The 21,639-nt window shown below is 40.9% G+C and overlaps 1 protein-coding gene across 1 annotated transcript in view; it reads right to left on the bottom strand.

Moving 5' to 3' along the window:
• Positions 1-21,136, bottom strand: part of LOC135502858 (FMRFamide receptor-like) — a 113,898-nt gene extending 92,762 nt beyond the window's left edge. The window contains exon 1 of the mRNA XM_064796001.1: positions 21,082-21,136. The gene's annotated coding sequence lies outside the window, so the exon portion shown is untranslated. The remainder of the gene's footprint in view (positions 1-21,081) is intronic.
• Positions 21,137-21,639: the final 503 nt, after the last annotated feature.

The raw sequence follows: 21,639 nt of genomic DNA, 5'->3' as shown, positions 1-21,639 counted from the left end.
TCATGTTTGCACTATTTGCAGCCTTGTAGGTGCCAATCACATAAATCATTCATATCAAGTCGCCCATAGGGTGACGTTTATCCCTGCGACACCTCACATTATCTCAGTCAACGATTTGATGACCACTGTACGTGAGGGCAATGGTACCATCTGCATAACGCTTGATTATCACAGGTTAGGTTTCCTAGTCGAGAGTACCTGGTCACAATCAGGGGTTGCACAAAGTTGTGACCTGTCCATTCTCAACAGAAACCAGCTATCAACCAAGCATCATATTGCAACAGCCAAATTGGTATCAAAACGAGTAGTTTACAGGTGATCGAGAGTCCTGCGGGAGGGGGATTGGGATTCGAGAGGTTGTCCTACCTATCTGCCATCAACAGCAATCTGACCAGCTGTACGCAGCCGAGCATGATAGCACAACAGGCAAATTAATCTCGAACTGAGTAGGTGTCTAGTTGGGGTACCAGTGAGACATGGACGCCGCCCTCGTGATGCCCTTGGGGCACTGCTCAATCCCTAGCTGGCTGACAATCAATATAGTGATGCCTCATCGGAGACTGGGGAAAGGTGTCCGTCGGAAAGCTAATCAGTTGTCACTGGAGTTGTTGGACTAGTTCTGATACTAGTGATAAGGCTGCAGAAGGTTGTGCCTTCTCTGCCCTCATTGTCCTAAATTGCGGTCGAAACAGCAATCTGCAGCAAGGTATATCATTACAGCCATATAAACCTCCGAGATAGTTGGGGTCCGGGCAGGCCCTAGGAAGTGTGGCATGGACAAGGTCCTCGGCATGCCAGTTTAACATTGTCCTCAATGACGGCCAGTCCTCGCTCATTAACCCCATTCAACAAAGGCCTTTGATCCTTAATCATTGTTAATGCCCTTTTTTGGGAAGCCCTAGTATTTTTTACAGATTTTCTAGAACTCCGACCAGGAAAAGTCGGACAATGTCGGACTTTAGATGGATAAATCTGGAAAAAGTTAGAGAAACCGTTAAGAAGTCGGAAATTACCTCCTACTATCGTTAGTATGAAATGCAAAGTTCATTACAGGCTAACTCTCCTTGCCAAGATCGAAATATGCATTGTCACAATCATGGAGCTGACAAGGTTGCGACAATCCGTCTTCAGCTATAACATGACCTGCAATTAACAGCCGAGTAGCACAGCAGCGAAAGCGATATAAAAATGAGTATGTCCTGTTGAGGTTCCAGTGAGATGAACACTTAATTGTCCTAGCTATAATAAGGGAACTACTCAATCCTCAACGGATTGACAATCAATATATATCAATGTCTCAAAGGATCACCGGCTAATATACCTCCAGCAGGGCGTGTTATTATAGTAAACACATTAGTTAAGGGAAATTTTGAAGGTATCCACAGGGAAGGCATGGCTGGTCAGTAGTCACCAGGGGTTGTTGATGCCGGTTCTGATAAGGCTTAGCGACAGAGCTGTCAAACTGGTACAGTAGTTCTGACTTCGATGTTCGAATAGCACTCGCACCGTCATAAAGCTGATCATCGATTCGTTTCCAAGTCCCCCTCTGTTCCATTCATGCCAGCATAGATAAAAACTATCCTTACTCATTGATCAAGAGCTACCACTATCAGATAGAGTCGATATTAAGAGGGTATACCATACGTGTCTTTCGTGTTAGAATGTTGCATTTCTTCAGAATAAGCATCTAAACGCTTGGAGTTTGCCAAATTTTGGCGATGACCACTTTTAAATTACACCCACTTACAAAAACAATTGGCGGAGTGCCCTCCTTCTGGAAAGTCATGCCCCATTAATGGAACCCTCCTAATCAGATCTAGAGACTAAGTAATGTTGCGAGCGTTCCCAACAGATCACTTAATGGAGTAGCATTTTAGTTTTACCCTCGAAGTTTAGTCTAAAGAGGTTTTAGTTTAGTAACTGCTTTTAATTGGTGATTAGTGGATCGTGAAATCATGCCATATGGAGCCAACGATGACCTGGACAGTATAACCAGTATAGGTATTGACTTGAGGAGTTGATATAAAGTACATGGAAGTTTAAACTACGAGATAACTGTCTCAGGTGACAGTCGCCAGCAGGAAAGTCATTTAGAGACGAGGGCCCTAGTGGAAACCTGATACGGCTCTTAATGGTTCTATGGAAGTAAAGTTTTAGGTACATACAGATACGTTTCTCGTGATCTTTTAATCTATTCAATGACATTTCCTTCCATCACAACATATATTTTTTGTAAGGGAATTTAATTCTTAATATGGGTTGCTGAGAGTTGGAGATAGCTTTGATTGTAGCTTCCTTCATAGTACCTGCAACCAACAAGCAAATTCTTTTCATTCATTGTATCAAGGGTGTTGAATTCCTAATTTGGGTCATCGCCTTTGTAACTGCTTGGAGTTTGGCCTCCAGATTACATGAGAGCCTAGACATATAAATGCAGAAGATGGTAAAGAATAATGAATTTAGAAGTAACTGGGCACCTGTGGTTGGTCGATGAAAAGGACCGAAAGGTTGCATTCCTAGATTGAGGTAAAAAACAGTGGGAATGATGGGCCGATTAAAATCATATTGCTATTGAAATCATTTTCATTTCTTGGTCTGTTTTAATTCACAAGAGGAAACTAATCTCTTCAGAATCCAACAGGATGCCTGTCACCCTGCGGAGATTGTTGCAGGCTATTGGCCATCTGATATAAAATGTATACGATTCTTAGAGAAACGAAATACCCATCAAATGACTGCTGGCAATGACACAAAATCCAAGGCCAACTTTAACCGTTATATGTCTTAAGGGATGGAATATATAGTTAGAGTTTATCTCGCCTCAAGTTTTCATAGCACTTTCTGTAACCAATAGAAATTTCTACAATGTCCTTGCTGGCAATAAGCCCGCCGTTGCCTAGACTGCCAGAAACTGGCTGACGGGATCTCGATCAGTTAATACCAAGGTGGCCGTTATTCAAACATCGTTAAAGATTTACTAGAGACGCTAGCCTAGTCTTTCAGTACTAGCTAAACAGTACTTTCTGGATAAGATAGCCAGTGGCCCGAGGGTATTGCACAGCGTCGACTATCGCTACAAAGAGGACAGCATCCGCGCCGAAGCCAATCCTTGCTCATCTTGGTAGCTCGGCACAATTCCAATAACCGACAAACAAAACGGGTACGTTTCCGGCAGAATTTAAAGCTTGATACAAAAGACCAGGCCTACGCGTATATCTTTCCAAACCGGAACATTCTACAGAAGGACAATGAGTGGCTGTATCTGTCAATCGTCTGTTCCCAGGGTAGGTCTACCGGGGACCAATGACTTGCAGCATATAGTGCTGCTCTTCTTGACAACAAATGTCAGTGAAATCTTTCTGTAAGTATTTCTGTCTTCAAGATGTAGTTCGGTCGCGTACTTTGTAAACATATGTCGGTTGACTGCTGCACTGGTTTCAGAATGGGTGTCGTCATTAAATTGAGTACATTCACCGAACGACTCATTGACAGAAACCTGCATCAATGCATTTTCCATGTTTACTATAGTAATCATCACTGATTTTCGCATTAATCCCGTCAACTTATGAATATAATCATCCGCTGAATCTGCCTCGCATTGTCAAACAGATGATTAGACACGCGCCCTCACAGAGATTTAATCGTTAGGATTCAAACAGAGGAAGAAAAACGCGACAACTATTGATTCTGTGGTTGAGCAACAGCGGGAAACTAACCGCTTCATCTTTATTCATTGATTGTCCTTTGAGTGGCTTGAAATATTCCCCGAAGCCTATTTTCCAAATAGGAAAACCAACAGAAGAGGCGACGCGTGATGAATCAGCTTTTCGGTGCTGTTATATATTTCTCTTGCTCGATCAACGCGCTTTGGACGTATCCCAATCCTGCCCAGTTCATTCATCATTGCCATGATCCACCAAGACATTAAAGGATCACAGAGTAAGATGTTGTGGTATAGCGACACTAAGAAACAAACTACATCGTTATTTAGTGATTGCCAGGCGAGAAGGGGCTTATTAAGCATTCCCCGAAGACGATTTGTCAAGCCGAAAACACCAACAGAAGCAGTGTAAAGAAATAGCCTTCCACTGTTACGTTTTTGTTACTCAGTACGGCTGGTGTTGTCTCGATTCGAGCCTATTTATCATTCTACAGTAAGTTTCTGGTGATCAGGATTTAATGGTTTAATATCTACTAAAGGAGAAACAAATTGCTCCATCTTTCTTTAATGAATATCTTGTGATTGACTTAAACTATTCCTAGGGGCCTCTTTTATATCGAAAATCTTGAAGCAGAGTGATTTGATCCGTCGGTGGAGCTTGTGCCTTGCGCTCCATCAGTTGTGGCCGATGTATTACGGCCATTCTGCCGTAACACGACGTTATAGAACACTACGTTATTTGTCTCTGACCGTGCTGTTAAAAGAATCCCAAGCCAAATGCCTCCTTAAACATAGCTCGCTCGCACCTAGACCTAAATTACCATTGTTTTACTATCTTGTCTATAGGTTATCAGGGAAAATATTGAAAACACCGACCCCCACGTAACAGCTTTCACAAGGGTCCCAGCAAGGGCAAATGATGACGAAGTTGCAAACGCACGATACCTTACTGTACGAACAAGATGTGAAAGTGAATAACCTCTTAAGAGTTTCAAACTTCTACGATGGTCAGCGCAGTGTGTTAAAGCAATCCATTGGCTGAATTGTTTCTCCACTTAAACGTAGCATTTGTAATCCACGTTGGGACTACTATTTCATGACGGCGAATACAAATGCATTTCAGTGCCATGTTCTGCTATGTCAACCTTACCACAATCAGGGTCTTCTTATGCAAGGCACGACCTCTTGAGAAAAAAAAAACAAAGTAGAGGTTTGCGCCAAGGCTGTGTTTTGTATTCAGCAATGCGCCGCACGTGCCGATAATCCTAACGGGCCAATTGTGAAGCTTGATGGAAAATCTCGCGGACAAACACTCCAATGTGTCTACTTTATGAGTCCAGACGAATCGCTCTACAAAGGCGTTTTCAGCTGCTACATGAAAAACAGCTTGAGCAGCTTCATGTAAAACAGTGGCAAGCCAAATATGTGAAGAACCTGATCTTTTGCATTATGCACCTTTCCAGAAATTGGGCGCTGAGTGTCCGAAATAGTGATGTCATAAGGGGAAACTAGGCCTCATGGTGGAGGGACAAAGGAGATGGTCATGGTTGACCAACACACTTGAATGCCTTTAATGACAGACAAGGGGGAAAAAGTTATTTCCAGTGCAAGCCACCAATTTTGGGAAGCATGTATACAAGAGGGTTTTTCTGTCTTTGGGAATGACCTTTCTTTCCGCGCTTCAATACATGCCTGTCTTCTTTTACAGCAGTATTTGAAAGTCAAAATTCCGGAGCAATTGTGCCAAAAAGAAAAATATCGACTCATTAGGAAAAAGTTCAAATGATTTGTAACCGTAACGTTCGTACAGCGTATTGATCTTAATGCAATCAAGCAACATGCGCCATTTTGCTTAATCAGCCAAAATAGCTGGCCGGCTGAGCGCAAGACAGTAATGGGCCAATATCAGTATAGCGATATGCGCTTCACTGGAGCGAATGGTCTTAGCATGACTCTTAGAAAAGTTGCTTATGACTTTGATCCATCCATTCGTTTAAGGATGTTAGTTTTAAGTTGACATGGCTATATCAGGATCAAGAGAATTAAAAGTGCCAAAGATAGGCCAGTTGGGCTGATTTAATGACTTAACAATATCACTCACGTAAATTACTGGTACAAATAACTTGTGTTTGCTCTCCACTGCAGGAGATCTCATGAAAAGACTCTTTGAAAGTTCACTCAGACATGCATGGTAGGGAATTTGTGAAAGATGTCATTTTCAGAGTATCTCGAGTATTTAAGAGATTTCTGAAATCCTGATGAAGACGACAAATTGGCGCGTTCATATGAAATGTTTGCGATTCGGGAAAATTTCTAAAGAAATTAATGTGATTTGATTTCTGGTTGACAACAGAATGTCTAGTTTTTTCAATTACAAAATAAATGTTATTGATTTTTATCAGTTTCGTAAATTAATATGTTATTCGCCGGGATATCCGTAAAAATCAACCGCTCAGAATATTTTGATCATAGCGATCAAAGATAATCTAATAAACATGTTAGGAAAGTATGATGCCGTCTCATCAATCCGCAAGGTTTAAGGCCGTTATAACGCCTTACTTTCTGAGAGAATTCCTTCACCTAAACATTTTATTGAATTACCATCATTAGTATTCTTGTGCAGTATCCTTTCCGATATGTATCGCCTAAATAGAAGTGCAATTTACATGTCAGCACGATGCTTTCCGCGCTCGGAACATTAGGCTAGCTGTAAACAAATTGTTATGACCTGCGAATAGATGGAAATCGGACCTTTTGACTGAATCATTTCATTAAGGTTTAATGAGAATAGGAAACTGGGGGCCGGGAGCCGGGAAGCCAATTTAGAATAGGATTTCGTGGGATCATGACTCAGAAACTCTGGTTAAAGTTTTGACAGACTTTAGGGCCAGTTTCGTTTACAGAAGGCTAACGATAGACCATTAACTTTCAAGTTGATTTTCATGTAAACTAGTTTGCCAATAGACTTTGATTTTGTCGACCTGGCTCCTGCCTAGCCCAAAATACGGTTTATTGTCTTTAAACAAAGCCCGCTCTCACCTCGACCAAAATTTTCATCGTTCCACTGTCTTATCAAAGGGTAATCTGGGAAAATCTTGACACCATAGGCCCCCGCGAAACAGCTTTCATGGAAGTCGGTAGGCACATTGCAAATACATGTAATACTTGATCACTGAAACCACAGATGTAATTTGCCCATCCTCCGCCTCCACTTTACCAAGCTTATAACATTCTTCTCAAGGTTGACCAACCCCTCCAGACATTATGAACGTAAAGAACATTTCTTGACTGTTCAATCATGTTTTGTGATTAATTGTCATATATCCCGGTCGTGCCTAGTGCTGTATCAATTTACATGTAATCATACAGCCCCTCGTAGCAATTAACATGAGTAATGACTCTTGTGTAGTAAAAGTTGATGAAGTCAAAGCAACAAATGGCTTACCGGTATTGTTTCTTTAAGAGTGATGGCTACTAGTCACTGAAAAGGTGTAGCGGTTTTTTCTCATTTATCTTTAGTAGTGATTGATAATGATACAAATACACGTATTGTGGCAAAGAAACTCAATATCTCTCCAACGGAAATACATTTCACATTCACAAAAGGCAATTAACATCTCCTGCCATAGACACGGGTTCCCTCAACTCGATGTAACACACCAACTATCGCTGTGCGTGCTTCGGATCACACGAGGTTGTATTTTCCATTCCACGTCACTTCAAAGAATGAGTCAGGAAAATGATGCTACTTGATGTGACAACAACGCTGCGGTATCTTCACCTTTGTCATTACTAAATTACCTCGTTGGCACAGAGGATGAACACAGATCCAGGACTGGGGTTTTTCAAAGAAATGCAATCTTCAATCTTCTAAAGTCAAAGGTTATAAGAGGACAATTTGAAGCTGATTTATAAAGTTCAAACTAGCAGCTACAAATTTTAAAAAATACATGAAGGATTGGGGTTACCACTGATGGTTAACCTTCCAACAATCATTTCATCTTGGCAGAAACAACCAAATCTCCGTTCAGATTACTAAAGAACCATCTCCTCATTCATTATATCATAAAATTTCATAGTTCATGTATTTTGAATCAAGTGACTTCCATACCAGGTGATGATCATCCTGAGACTCAGGTTTTTGATACTCCTACGTCGTATACAAAAGAAAATATGGAGAGGCGGAGTATATTGAAAACAACTGGTGCCAGGATGGGTGATCTTTAGACCAATGACTTCGCTTTTTAATGCCAGCATAATCCGGACAAAGTGCCCTCTCGAAATGACAAGTTTTCATTCGCCATGCCACAGGGGATGGGGATAGGGGAATATTTAACCATGCTAACGTGATTCAGTGTTAATGCTAGCAACGAACTGCAAGCCTTCACAAAAGAAAATTTAATCCTGGGCACCTTCAGTCATTAAATTGTAAATTTAAATTTAATGGCTGGTGCTTCATGGGTAATAATTACCTCTTTTCATTTCACTTGTAATACTTTTTACCAGTAATTTTAAACTTGAAGTTAGAGGACGTCAACACTTGGATTGAAACCTACGCCTACCATCACTGCAAATAAGCTTACTTTTAACTGAGAAGTTTAGAAATCGGAAAATTTTAGGTTATCAAAGGTTATTCAAGCTTGGAGTTGAACAACACCTTAATTGTGTAATAGGTGAACTGTGCAACCTACGCCGCGCTTACAAGAAAGTTTCTTGAGTAGAAACTGTTTCTTTCTGTATCTTTTACGAGTAGTTCATTGACAGGAACAATGCATTTTCAGTCCTTTGCAAAAAGAGATATAGTGTTTCAAGGCTTTTACATGACGGTATCTCTACCCACTAGTTGAGAAACTTTCTACTGCATTATTTGGTGAAACGTTTTTGTGAATAGGCAGGTTGATCTAAAAATAGGGTTCATACCTCTTTGAAACAAATATAGCTTTGAGCTATGCCATGTTTGAGTGAAAGCATAGTTCTTGATATGATATCAAATGTGGTAGGCAGCTGATGAACCCGCAATGAAATCATCGAAAGGAAACAGATCGAAAGGAAACGGCGTCGTTCACATTCCTTGATAACTACCTAAAAGTACGAAATACAGTTTTAGTAACCCCGAGGTTACCTTAGTCAAGTAAAGGTTACATTTTTCTTCTTCTTAGTTTTCACCTGATTTCAAACTTCTTCCTACAAAATGTGCGACGAGTGACCGTTGTGGCGGCTTCCTTAGTTTTACCAAAGTGTTTATCCCTAGGAAGAGTTGAATCCAACCGAGCTAGTGTTAAATCCTGTTTATTTTTCTCTTTTGTCACAGCTAACTGTTGCTCGTTGCCTAAGTTATGAAGATACATGGTGATAGCATCCTTGTAAACATACAGCTGTCGCCCAAAAGTATATTTAGAGCTAAGTTTCCTCCCATATCAACATGGTCAGGTTAGCACAAATATTTAGATATGTGTTAGCTGCGTATAAATGTTTATTTCTGTCAATTACTTAACAACGATTTGTCTTCTTAGTGTAGTCTATATGTCAGTTTAGTTTGCTCTAAGTACCAAACATCTACATTCACTAGCGTTTGACGTCACTGTGCTTCCTTCACTTAGTGCAAAAAACTCAATTCAATCCATTCCTCAAAGACGATTGGAGTGTAATTCTAAAATACCTTGGTACCGTAAAGTCAACTTTTAAATGGAAAATGCATAAGCCTCGATCTGAGAGTGGAGTGTTTTGGACACGCAACCAAGATGCTCTACCAAAGTTCCCTCGGGTTGCACTAAAATGTGGAACTATGCACACAGCTCACTTCAGAAGTTTGAGGCTCTCAAAACACTGCTTCAAACACAAATCAGCCAAGGAAGCATCAACCACCCTAAGTTTTTTAATGAGCACTACACATATTTGCTGAGAAAAACGCTCCAAATAGCCCATTTGCGCGGATTTTAGCGTCACTTGAGCGAGCCGATCCGGACTTCCTATCCGCGCTGCCGTAACATAATGTAAACAACGGCGCTACCGGCGCTCCGGGCAGGCGATGGATGGAATTTGCCAAATTCGCACATATTCAAGTTATTTCGTGGCCTATCTTTTTAAGTTTGAGGTATTTTAGAATAGAAATTGAACCCTCGGCTTCGGACCTTGGTTGAGTTACCAAGACACTCTCGGGTGGAGCTAAAATTTCGTCCAAACCCTCGCCTGTCGGCTCGGGTTTGGACTGTATTTTAGCTCCACCCTCGAGTGTCTTGGTAACTCAACCAAGGTCCTCCGCCTCGGGTTCAATTCCTTAATCAACATGAGTAATTAACAGCAGTACATTTGCCCCTCGTTGTTAAAAGAATTCAGGCCTACCTCATGCTAACGTGAGGGATTCCGGTCATTGTCTCTTATCAAAGGAAGAGTTAGGACAAATTATAGACTTCCTTTGCACTATTTAATAATACATAAGATACGTTTTTGTAATGCACTTAAGGTTCAAAGACAAGTTAATCTGCACTATGCACAACAATCTGTACTAGTTTTGTACGAATAAACATATATACGCATATAATACACGGTCCGGAGTCTTTCATCAAAGCCCGCTCCACTTCGGCCTAAATTCCCATGATTATTCTACAGCCTTATCAACGGGTCATCAGGGCAAATCTTTATGACATCGACCCCCACGAACCAGCCTTTAGGGTGGTCCACAGGCCTAAACTGGCAGGGGAAATTATTTTAGGAAAACGATACCAGTCAGAACATTCGTGTTACGTTTATAACCCAAGGTCGCGAACAAGGGTATCCCGATATCAAACTTGTGCACTCTCTGCGTTTGTGAAGACTTATGTTACTATCCCAAAGTAGATTCAGACTGTTTGATTCACAAGCACAAATAACTTTTCTATCCCATCACTCGATTGAGAAAAGGTTTCACTGGTCAGGGCATAAAGAGGTTAGGACAATAGTATCAAAATTTCAAAGAGACCGATGATCTTGCTTTGATCTTGATAACATTGACAAACGAAGCTTCTCTTGGGCCTATATACATTAGATTCAGGATGCAGTTTCTCATACCGTTGCCAGGCAATCTGGGCATGCGCACTCGCTGTTTGGAGGAGTGTTTCTGACGTTGTCCGCTGATGCGTCGTGCATGTCATCTTTTGGAAGCATTTTAAAAGCTTTCGTATCATCAATAATTACTGTACAAAGGCGTATGCCATTATGCGATACAAACAAGACTGCATCAAAGTTAATTACGTTATTTCCCCTTGAATATGTCAATCAACGCCTAGTTGCAGGTTGAAAGAATTATTTGTAATTGGAGAAAGCCTTTCTATATCCATACATTACGTTAATTTGCCCCTTTCCTTTCAGTTTCAAGGATTCCGGCCTAGCCCAATACCCGGTCTTTTGTCTTTAAACAAAGCCCGCTCGCACTTAGGCCTAAATTCCCACTGTGAACAAGTCAGACGAGCAAACAATGCCAAGTAAAGGATGGTCTGCGGGATGATGAAAAAAAACAAAAAAACATAACACCTCCGCCATTATGATGAAAAAAAACCGGATTAGCAATAACATTTCAGCCATGATGTCGCTTTTAATCTTCCCAAATGCCAAATGACAGCCCACAAAGAAAACCTAGTACGTGCAAGAACGGCGTAGAAAACGAAACCACAAGGAAACGAGAACCCCAATTGGGACCGCCTTAAGACCTGCTACGTGTGTTGCCAGCCCTTAGGGAAGATATCGAAAAAATGATAAGCTCATTATTACGGCTCTCTCGTTCAGATCCTGGCCCTTGATTGGACCGGCAGGGACTTCCTCTTTTTGATTAGTGTGTTTTTGTTGCGTTTCGGAAAGAAGATAATCCTTGTGGACAGTCGCCTGTCTTCCTGGGGCCCATTCTTAAGGAGCAAACAAAGATTACGATCTGCGTCATCTTGTATTGTCTGTGACAAACAATGAAGAAATCTACATGAGAAAAACATAAAAGTCACAACCTGAAAAATGTCATCGTGAACCCTTGTAACCCACCCTTTGGAAATGACTTGTTTTTGAAATAGCACTCGTTACAAGTGACATTGAACTTTATGTATACAAGGCCCAATACGATTTTCTTATATTCATGTCAATATCATTCAGTCATCATATTACGATCAATGTCAACATCATCTATACCTCTATGAGCAATGTTAAACAGATCGTTAACCATCGATCAGGATGAAGCGTTCTGGCAGCTTCAATAATCCTCAGAGAACAGCCGCCAAGCTGAAGTTATATGCCAATAGTACTCAGTAACATCAAGGATAACATCAGTGTCACCAGTAGTCAATGGGTGATATGAATAAAGACTAGCAAATGCTTTTATCTAAATCTCCATGTACATTTACACTAGGCCTTCCTGTACAAAACCGGAGTAAAAGCATTTGCTAGTCTTTATTCATATCACCCACTGTTACATCTCCTTTTCAATCAAAGGTTTACATTTGCCAAATGTAGTTTCTTGAAAAGGAAGTAGGCCTATACACCTTTCCAGAAATGGGGCGCTGAGTGTCCGAAATAGTGATGTCATAAGGGGAAACTAGGCCTTATGGTGGAGGGACAAAGGAGATAGTCATGGTTGACCAACCCACTTGAATGCCTTTAATGACGGACAAGGGGAAAAGTTAATTCCAATGCAAGCCACAAATTTCGGGAAGCAGGTATAGTTCAGTACATTTTCACCGCAGTACATTTTCACCGCACACAAAAATGTGTATTTTTCAAAATATCCGTGGGGGCACATTTTAATTAACTTGATTTTTGAGACGAAGCAATGGCAATATTTGCTGCTACATGATAAATGCTTTGTATTATATCATAAACTGGTCACACATTATTGCTCTCTGACACTTTCTGTTGGTTATATTTTTAAGCATAAAGATCGGTTTCGTTAGAGTCAACCAATGAAAAACAGTTCTACAGAACTCCGGAGCACGATGTGCACTGGATGAGTTACTGTCTGGGATTCACCGGCCAGGATTATCACATTCATGCCGTTGTGAACAATCTGGTACAACTCAACCACATCTGTGTACAATCTGACGTCTCGACGCATCTTTCCACGTCCTGATTAGAGTAATATACGCCGCAAGTCGGATTCACAGACAGGACTTCCAGATCGTTGTGAGATAATCGGGAACTGAGACAGGCGGTTTTGTGGCGATTCGTATTAGAAAGAAATATTTGGTCATCAATATTTTGCAAACGGTAGACAGCGGTGTCTCCAGTTTGATAGCTCTTCGATGGGAAGGATTCCCTGTCAGGAAAACCTGAGGGGAGTTCATCCACGCATGTGGACAGTATAACTCCAGGGACGTCTATGCATGAAGGACTGAACTGGATATAGGAGGCCTCGTCATATTGACCCGCCTGAACAGAATTCAGGTGTGCGATCAAAGACAAAAAATACTCGTGTTTATTGTTAGTTGATGTTTATTATATCACAACCAGAAACTGTAACATATAAAATTCATGAATTACAATGATACTAAATGACAAGGCTCAATTACAGAGTTCCTGACTAATTCCCCCTGAAAAGGTCATCAGTGCCAAAATGGTCTATGGCCAACCCTTACCAAAACCCCTCCTGGAAGCATTTGCCAGGGATCTGCAATCAAGCCAACACAAACTACCCACAGCAGAGCACCAACACACACACAGGGAAAGCATTCAGAACACCTCACACCTCAACATACAAATCACGTCTGCTACCATCCAACATACACCACACAAAACCCATTCGACAACAAATGAAACTGCACAATTGAACATGTTAGATTACGCGTGATGAATGGTTTAACATAAGCTACGTGACATAAGGGAAATTCTATGACAATAGGCTAGACCACGGTGTCTGATTAAAGCCAAAAATCATTGTATTCGTACGCGATATCGCTCATGCATGACTAGTTTTTGGTTGTCGTATTCGCAAGGGGTGACGGGTGATTACATAATACGCGGTTACCCCTGCTGCCTGCCTGAACAACTGCTAAAGTAATCACCATGACTAGTTGGGAAACAGGGAAATCTCGTACGAATAAAGAGATTGAGTTTGCCTTGAGACCGTGGATTCAGACACATCGACAACATTTAACATCTGTGAATACGGTCGACAATCCGACATTTCGATGCATCCACTCAATCTCAGACTACTCTGATGACAGTAATATGTGCCGCACATGTCGGATTCACACACAGGGTTGTCTGATGGTGGTTATAGATAGATAACCGCATACGGAAACTTGTTGTAGACTATTTTATATTCATAGAAGGAGACATTCCAATCGTGTGTTTATGGCGTTTTTTCAGCAATATTTTACAAGTGGCGGACAGCGATTCCATGTTCACATTCCTCTAATGAGCGCGGGTATTAGGCTCAACGGATCAAATCATTGGGCGCTGTGGAAGTAGTAGTCAAGTTTGCTTACACAAGCACTTCGCTCTACGATTGCCTTGGGACATCTCAACCAAAAAGAAGTTCCGCAACTGATGTGCATCACAAAAAAAACATATAGCTCGCCTTGAATAAACACTCAAGAAGAAAACTATCATTGTATATATTGGGTCCCCCATTCATTCACCACAAACTGTTACGCTCTGAAACCACTTAATCCAGTTTCTGCAAATATACGGAACTTGAAAAACAATTGCACATTTTTCTTTCCCAGGTTCTAACAACACGAAGTCAAGTGTGACAGACTATGGAGAGACTTCGCGTGGTAGATTCTGTGTTATTATATTGTTATGTTTTCTACACGAAGTCAAATATGACAGACAATAGGGAGGCTTCGCGTAGCAGATGCTGTGTCATAACATTGTTATTTTATCCGCCCACGGGCACATCCAAGTTGCAAACAACCAATAAGACAATCTCAATTCAAAATTGAAAGCAAAGAGTTGTACAACTGAACTGTTTAATGAACCTCTTCAACAAATCTTAACTTAGTCTTCAAAGTTTCAAGGATTCACAAATTCTCAGGCTACTCGATTCAACAGAAGCATTAACTTTGGAGTTCAATTACTCAATTACTCCCGGTTACTCCTAACCGGGAAATATTGAACACACTTCAAAATGAGAAATCCAACCTCTTTGATGTGCCACAGCAGTTTTCTATCACAAATCTTCGAAACTTTGAAGCAACGTGGACAATAAAAATATCAAATCGTAACTCGCAATTGTCAAGTTTTCGCACAGGTGAGCGGAAGAGGGAAGTGCACCATCGTTATTTCAAAGCTAAGAAGTGAATTGAGAAGATAAACGCCCGCAGGACAACCAGTGATGAAATAAACTGTCCTCACATGGCCTGAAGTGCATATTTTACTGAACATCACCACAGAGGAAATGCGAATCATTTTTCCAGATATTTCATCAGTAGCCAGCAAATTTGCTTGATTTCACCTCAGTTGTTTACTTTGAGCATGATTTAATGAACATCTGCAGCATGTCAAACAGATCTTACCGTTCTGACTATGAGATGCGAACAGTAAAAAATAATGACAAGCAAATTTTATATTGAAGGCTGTTCACTTGTCTAAATACAGCCTGAGGTTTAGAAAATAACATGTTGTTCTGTCTAATGCAGCAGTTGAATTCCTTTAGAAGCAATTCTTTTTCAAGTAAATTACAACTAAGGATTTCTGATCTCTGAGGAGCGGATAAAGGGAAATCTTTAAATTCACGTGAAATGACTTCGAGTGTACAACAAAGCATTTTGAGGCTTCGACAGTTTGTTGACAAAGGCTTGTCTGAAACGTTCCAATGTTTTCCTTCTGCCAGGATAAATCATAACTTATTCAAAATTTGAAACCATTGTTTGCAAATTTTGTCGAACGGATATGAAAGAGTTTGTACTGCACTATAAATTGAAGTTTTCTATCTGAATCTGTTGATGTGCGCCATGCAATTCTATACGAAGATTTATTTCAAACTTCTTCTCCAAGAAAAGTAAAACATGGAATCATTAGTAATAATCCTCCTTAATGATAGAGACTGCTATCATGCACTCTTGGTAAGCGAAGCCGCTTTCCATAGTGCTGTGAACGTCACATCTGCAGATCAAGTAAATAATAGCATATTTTCTTCAGGTTACACCACACGATCAGCGGGCGCAGTTCTGAAGTCAAGAGAGATTCAACCCAGTAAATGCTTCTTTTTTTAGTTCAGTGTAAGAAGGCAATCGAGGGCCGGATTTATATAAGCTTGCTGGTTGAAATGCTTCGATGGCGTATTACTGTCAAAGGCAATCGTGATGCGGATTACGATTGAAACGGATCTCGAAGGTATTACTGTCAGTGTGTGCACACTGCTCGCCGTGCTTTGCGTTCCGCTCTGCAACCCGTGCAAGAGCCCTTACAAAAACAATAACCGATTCTTGGGCAATGAGTTCAGAACTAAACCCCTTTTAAAGAGAAAACAAGGCGATTTTGACATGTCACACTTCGACATCCATTTGAGTGAGGACGCTACTTGAAGGTGATTTGATAGCAATGTTCCCGTTATAACGGTTCAAACAGTGCTCGGTAATCAAATGCCTACTTCCCAGTAACAACCCTTCTTTTCGAGCACTAAATAGCCCACACATATGACAATAGTGCATTCATACTTATCATGACAGAAAAGAAAATGTCGTATGCTTATTTTGACACATGTCGCATTGACTTCCTTCTCCCGCCGCTTCAGTACAGCAATTGGGTCCTCATCACTGCAAGGGTACTTAATGCTTGCGTACTACTGATGGAAGAGCATGCAGAGTTCAGAGGGTGCTCTGCAATAATCCTTTCCTTCTACTTGGCAACCCTTCACGCATGGAGTATCTGAGAGCTCGCAAGAATCCAATGTCAATACAGTGCTTTGCACTTAGCACTCATACAAATAGTGCTCGGATATTAAGCCAGGCAGTTTTTGGGGGAAAATGCAAAACCATCTTTTCTTGAATTCGTTTACCGTTGATCCCTGGTGTTTTGGGGAGACAAATTAAAAAATACCAAAAGATACTAAATGCTTCCTTGCCAACGGCAACGATGTTTTTTCTTGCATCTCCATTCTTCATCTGGAATCCTAACCAGTATGTGAAAGCTAAATTATAGGGGGCAAAAGCCAATTTCAATGAAAGAAAACAGGATTATTCGTCGATTATTCTAAAAAAAACACACGCAACGGTGCAAGATTACTCAAAATTCATGTCACGGAATTCAGTCTTCTATTTTTTCCTATCAAATCGAAGGTCAAACTGTCACACAGAGCGCACATTTCTCATTAACAGAAAGAGATAACATGGACAGGGATGATTACTCGATTCATTCGACTTGCAGAAGGCATGTAATAAAAGCTAATTTCCGCTAACATTGCACCTATCTTTCAGTGTCACATTATCAGCCAGTTCCGGTGGGTTTCTTTTTGAAACGGATACATCAATTCACCATGCGATCAATTTTCCAATGTTTTTTTTCCACTAACGAGCAGAGTTTTAGGAGAAGATTCTATCTTTGCACGAGAAGAAATGTATGCTTTTTTCCAAGAGTGGTGTTCTCGATACAGGCTCTGGAAGGCGAGTCAATTGGCGTTAATTTGCTACGCGACATTCTAATGGAAGGGTGGGGATTCTTAAAGGTCCAAATGCATCGAGAAACTTGACCGCTAAAATGCGGCGATAATAATAGTTAGCGGTCCAATAAAACTTTTGTACTCGAAATTAACATAGGGGCAAGGGTGGATATCTGTTGTGTGTAGGACCACTGACTTTCACTGATACAAGTAGTGAAGATCATCATTTGTTTAATACGGTCTTTTGTTGTCAAAATATCAATTTTTTTCTCTAAATGTGGTTACCCCATTCCACGAGGAAGGCAAATGTAACATCAACGCACACTATATAAGAAGGCGTGGGAGCAGAACCACCGTCCTGGAGCACGACCGATTAGAGGAGCTCTCATTGAATAACCAGGGCAGAACTAGAGCGGGTTACCATCTTCAGACTCCGAAGCGGACACAACAGGATTACACATTACGTTGTCCGCAAGTACCGAATTCGAACCACCGGTCAATGCTCTTACAATATTGGACCGATGACAACGAAAATTCGACAAGATAATGAACAAATGTCATTCTTTACCACGGGACAGCCGTGTGTACTGGAAAGAAAGCAAAACTTTATGGAATGCCTCAGAAATCTAAGACAGTAGCCTTAGAGTTAAGATAGCAAATATTTAAACAATATTATTTTATATGGTGGTCAGATGCCAAACAGTCTGACGTATAAAGCCCACAATCAGCTACTTTTAATTAGCTTATGTAAAAACGAGTTGAAAGGTTTATCAGACGGGCTTTGCGATCTAAACCGATTAGTGGGCTTAATTGATGCAATATTGCTTAGGTAACACTTAATAGACTCAAGTAACATATGAGAAATGTTAAACACCTTGCAAAAGCAGAGGAATAAACAACGAATTATGGTTTGCTGCTGGCAAAGTCTGATGGTTAGATGTCGGCGACTATGGTAAACGGGTAAATCTAAGCTGAGCATCAGCTTGATCGCATTCCAGTAAGTTCATCCCATCCAGTGATTTTGCGAATATTGGCTTATCTTAAAGGGAACTGAAACCGCCAAGCCAGTTCGTATGACCTCGTTTTCATTTCCCGCGTATCGGATGATCAGAACGAGGCAAGAATGAAACATGGCGCCTAGCTGTCAATCATTGAATGACGTCACTACTATGGAATTTACTACGAAAACTCATGAATGAAAGATCGCATGACTCACGTGATTCTCACATGATTCTCAATAATAACAAATTGAACTGCGCATGCTCGGGCACTGGGGGCGGAGCTACAAATCTGAACTCGAATGGGAAGTTGGAAGTTTGACTTTCTCGGGTGGTGAAAGTCGAAAAGTTGAATAAATCGCTCGGCGGTTCCAGTTCCCTTTGAGCAACAGTTTTGTCAGTACCTGAAAGGTTGATTACCACCTTAGGCCTTGTACTTAATTGTCTCAGATTTGATGTCTCGGTGGATTCAACAAAACAATGTTTTTTTATCATCATCATTCTCATCATAATCATCATCATCATCATCATCATCGACAACGTAGTAGCTTCCTTGTCCAATGTTTTCAACTAATGTTTCCATGAAGTACGGAGTGTCTCTGCCCACTCCTTTTCCGCTGTCAAACCCTGATTGGCCGCACACCTCAAGTACATAAAAGGTTATCCCTCGGTACCAGTATAACTGTCATGCACAGATACAGAAGTGATGTCAACACCCAATATCCCAATAATAGGCAACGGAAGGGAATCGTTAGCTGCCCAAGGCAATAGCACCCTCGGATATAACCAACGATATTAAATATGATATGATCAGACTCGATCTATGAATCATGACTTGGCAAGGCCCTTCAACATTACAGAATTCGGAAGTGTTAAAAAGTACCCCCCCCCCCCCACACACACACACACACACAGACCAGAAGGGTCCTGTATTGCGATAGGCGAAATAAATGTGCGGCTCTTGAGCTACTCAGCACTGTCAGGACCGGCATCGTGAATACCGGTATCGGGTGCCATTTTGAAGAGGCCTCTTGGGGTGCCATATATTGCATGTATTATAATTGGCTATTTATACTCCATGAACAGTGTTATTTAAATGTTATTGTATGCACATTCATTGGCTAAAGAGCTGTAAGCCACACCAGCGGGTATTTTTAATGTTTTGTTAGTCAATGGGAAGCGGCGCTTTGCAGATTGTGCATGACACGTCACAATAGAGGCGGGACCAAGGCCTACTTAGACCTACTGGTACCCTTTTGTGGACCTCCGACATGTATGGGACTACTTTTGTAATACAGAAAGGATAGGCTATCGTTATTCACGAGGACATCGAGTATTTTGCCATGATATCAGTCTCTGTTAGCTGTATAGGCACCGAAAGTGTCTTTCTTAGGAAACAACGACGACACAACCATATCATTTCGCGAGTCAAAACCAAGACTTACTGGTTATAGGCCTGGCGCAATAACCACTTTGCCACTGATCCCTCTCACTGCTCCGAAGGCACGTTTAGTAAATACGTTGAGGACAAAGAATAAATGTTTCGCCCATGATTTTAATGTTGTGTATGTTTACATATACATGTTTCAACAGTATATCGAATTGATCTCGAGTCACCGTCACCGGGACAGACTACTCAAACACCAAGGTGAAATTAGACCAGCTGTCAGATCGATAGCGTGAAAATATGCCTCTGAATGAATCAAAGTGGTTTTATGATGGCGGCGTGTACTTTTTTTCGATTTTTTTGGGGGTTGCGGGAAGGGGCTAGAAATGTACCAATTCTTAATTAGGTTAACGTGTGAGTTGACAAACCAGTGACGGGATAGCAATCACGTCACTCTTTTAAACTAAAGCAAGCATTTCGAATACTTAACGTCCACGGATGTTTTGTCCGTATCGTTTTGGGTTCTGGAATGTTTTCATTTTCAGCTGTGTACGGTTTATTTCTTGACCGATCGGGATGAAATGTTCACGGCAGGTTATCATTTTTTGTGTCCGTCAAAAAATGTGCCAATCATGAATTGAGAAATACATGACCTCATGAAATATAAGTTGATTTTTTCAATGAGATCGCTAAACCCTAAAAATCTTATTTGATTTATTTAGCGCTAATCGTTGTGGACAAATAATACACCTACTTAAACACTCCGGCCATAAATACATTTAATCTTGAACCACTCCCGAAATATGAGTTGAATATTTCTACCACATGCAGTTGCGATCAATACCTTTGGTTTCCCCTTGGTTTGATATAAACCTGTGGTATTTCGTTACTGCGCTAAGGTCGTTTAAATTGGTCGGCGTTTTTTCACCCGGGCATGTTTAGTAACAGTCCAAATACATGCACAGTCATCACTCAAGTTTGGTAAAAGTTAAATTGATATCTTGGGTGTTACTCAAGATCAAACTTTTATTTTTGTATCACGTATATTAAGTACAATTGTTAATTTCGACTGACAACTCATGCGGCTTTCATGCCACCGAAGTCCTTATAAGGTCATCTTAAGAGGCTGTCCGTTATTGTGTATACTTTATACAATACGATTCGAAAAGTTTCTTTAAACGTTTCATTTTCTATAACTTCCTGTTCTACCAAGGTTTGTGATTGATGACATCACAAGACACTGTAATTAGCTAGAAGACCGAGACACTGGTTAACGTAGTTAAAGATTTGTCCAGGTTAGGAATGAAAATGCCGCAAACGGCCTCAGAGACATATTATAGTATGCATAGCATTATGAGCAGATGGAAAACTTGTTTCAAATCAATGTCATTTACTTACAGAAGTGCATAAAGTACTGATAATCAATGGCGAGAACATTGACAACAATTTTACAAATTCATATTCGAAGAATTCCTACCTTTATAGTAATCCGCTACGAATTAAAATCCACGAGAATGAGACCCTGGTCACAGCAATCTCTGAGAGAAGGAAATGTGAAGTTGCTTTGTCATGAATATAGAGGGCCGCTTGGCGGTTATAACGGGAATGCAGCCTTGATTAGCAGTTCAGGTGCCGGGTTGTGGCGGCTGCTGAATCGTGAAAGTGACTGCAGGGACATAGCGTTAGGTTTTTTAAGGGTTATCCATTCAGAACGAAGTGATTGCCGATTTGAAACATGGGAGTCTGTCCTTGGTTTTCCAGTGAACTGCCTCCCATGTTTTGAATCGGCATTCAGTTCATTTTCAAGTTCTAATTGCTTTAAGATTTCGAGGTCCAGCCAAATGGTGGTAAATAGGGTTAACCCTTAATGGGCTATGATACATAACAGATAGATAGTACAGGAACTATTTTAACCTGTGGTGTAATGGGTTGCAGGTCCTGGTGAAGGGATGTCTCTCTTCTTGTTGCGGTTTCGTTAACATTGCCGTCAGCTTGATAATGTAGCATTTTGAGCACCCGGGGAAGTCATCGCTTC

Source organism: Lineus longissimus, chromosome 19, assembly GCF_910592395.1.
Source record: "Lineus longissimus chromosome 19, tnLinLong1.2, whole genome shotgun sequence".
NCBI classification, from domain to species: domain Eukaryota; kingdom Metazoa; phylum Nemertea; class Pilidiophora; order Heteronemertea; family Lineidae; genus Lineus; species Lineus longissimus.
This window is presented reverse-complemented; position numbering and strand designations above follow the sequence as displayed.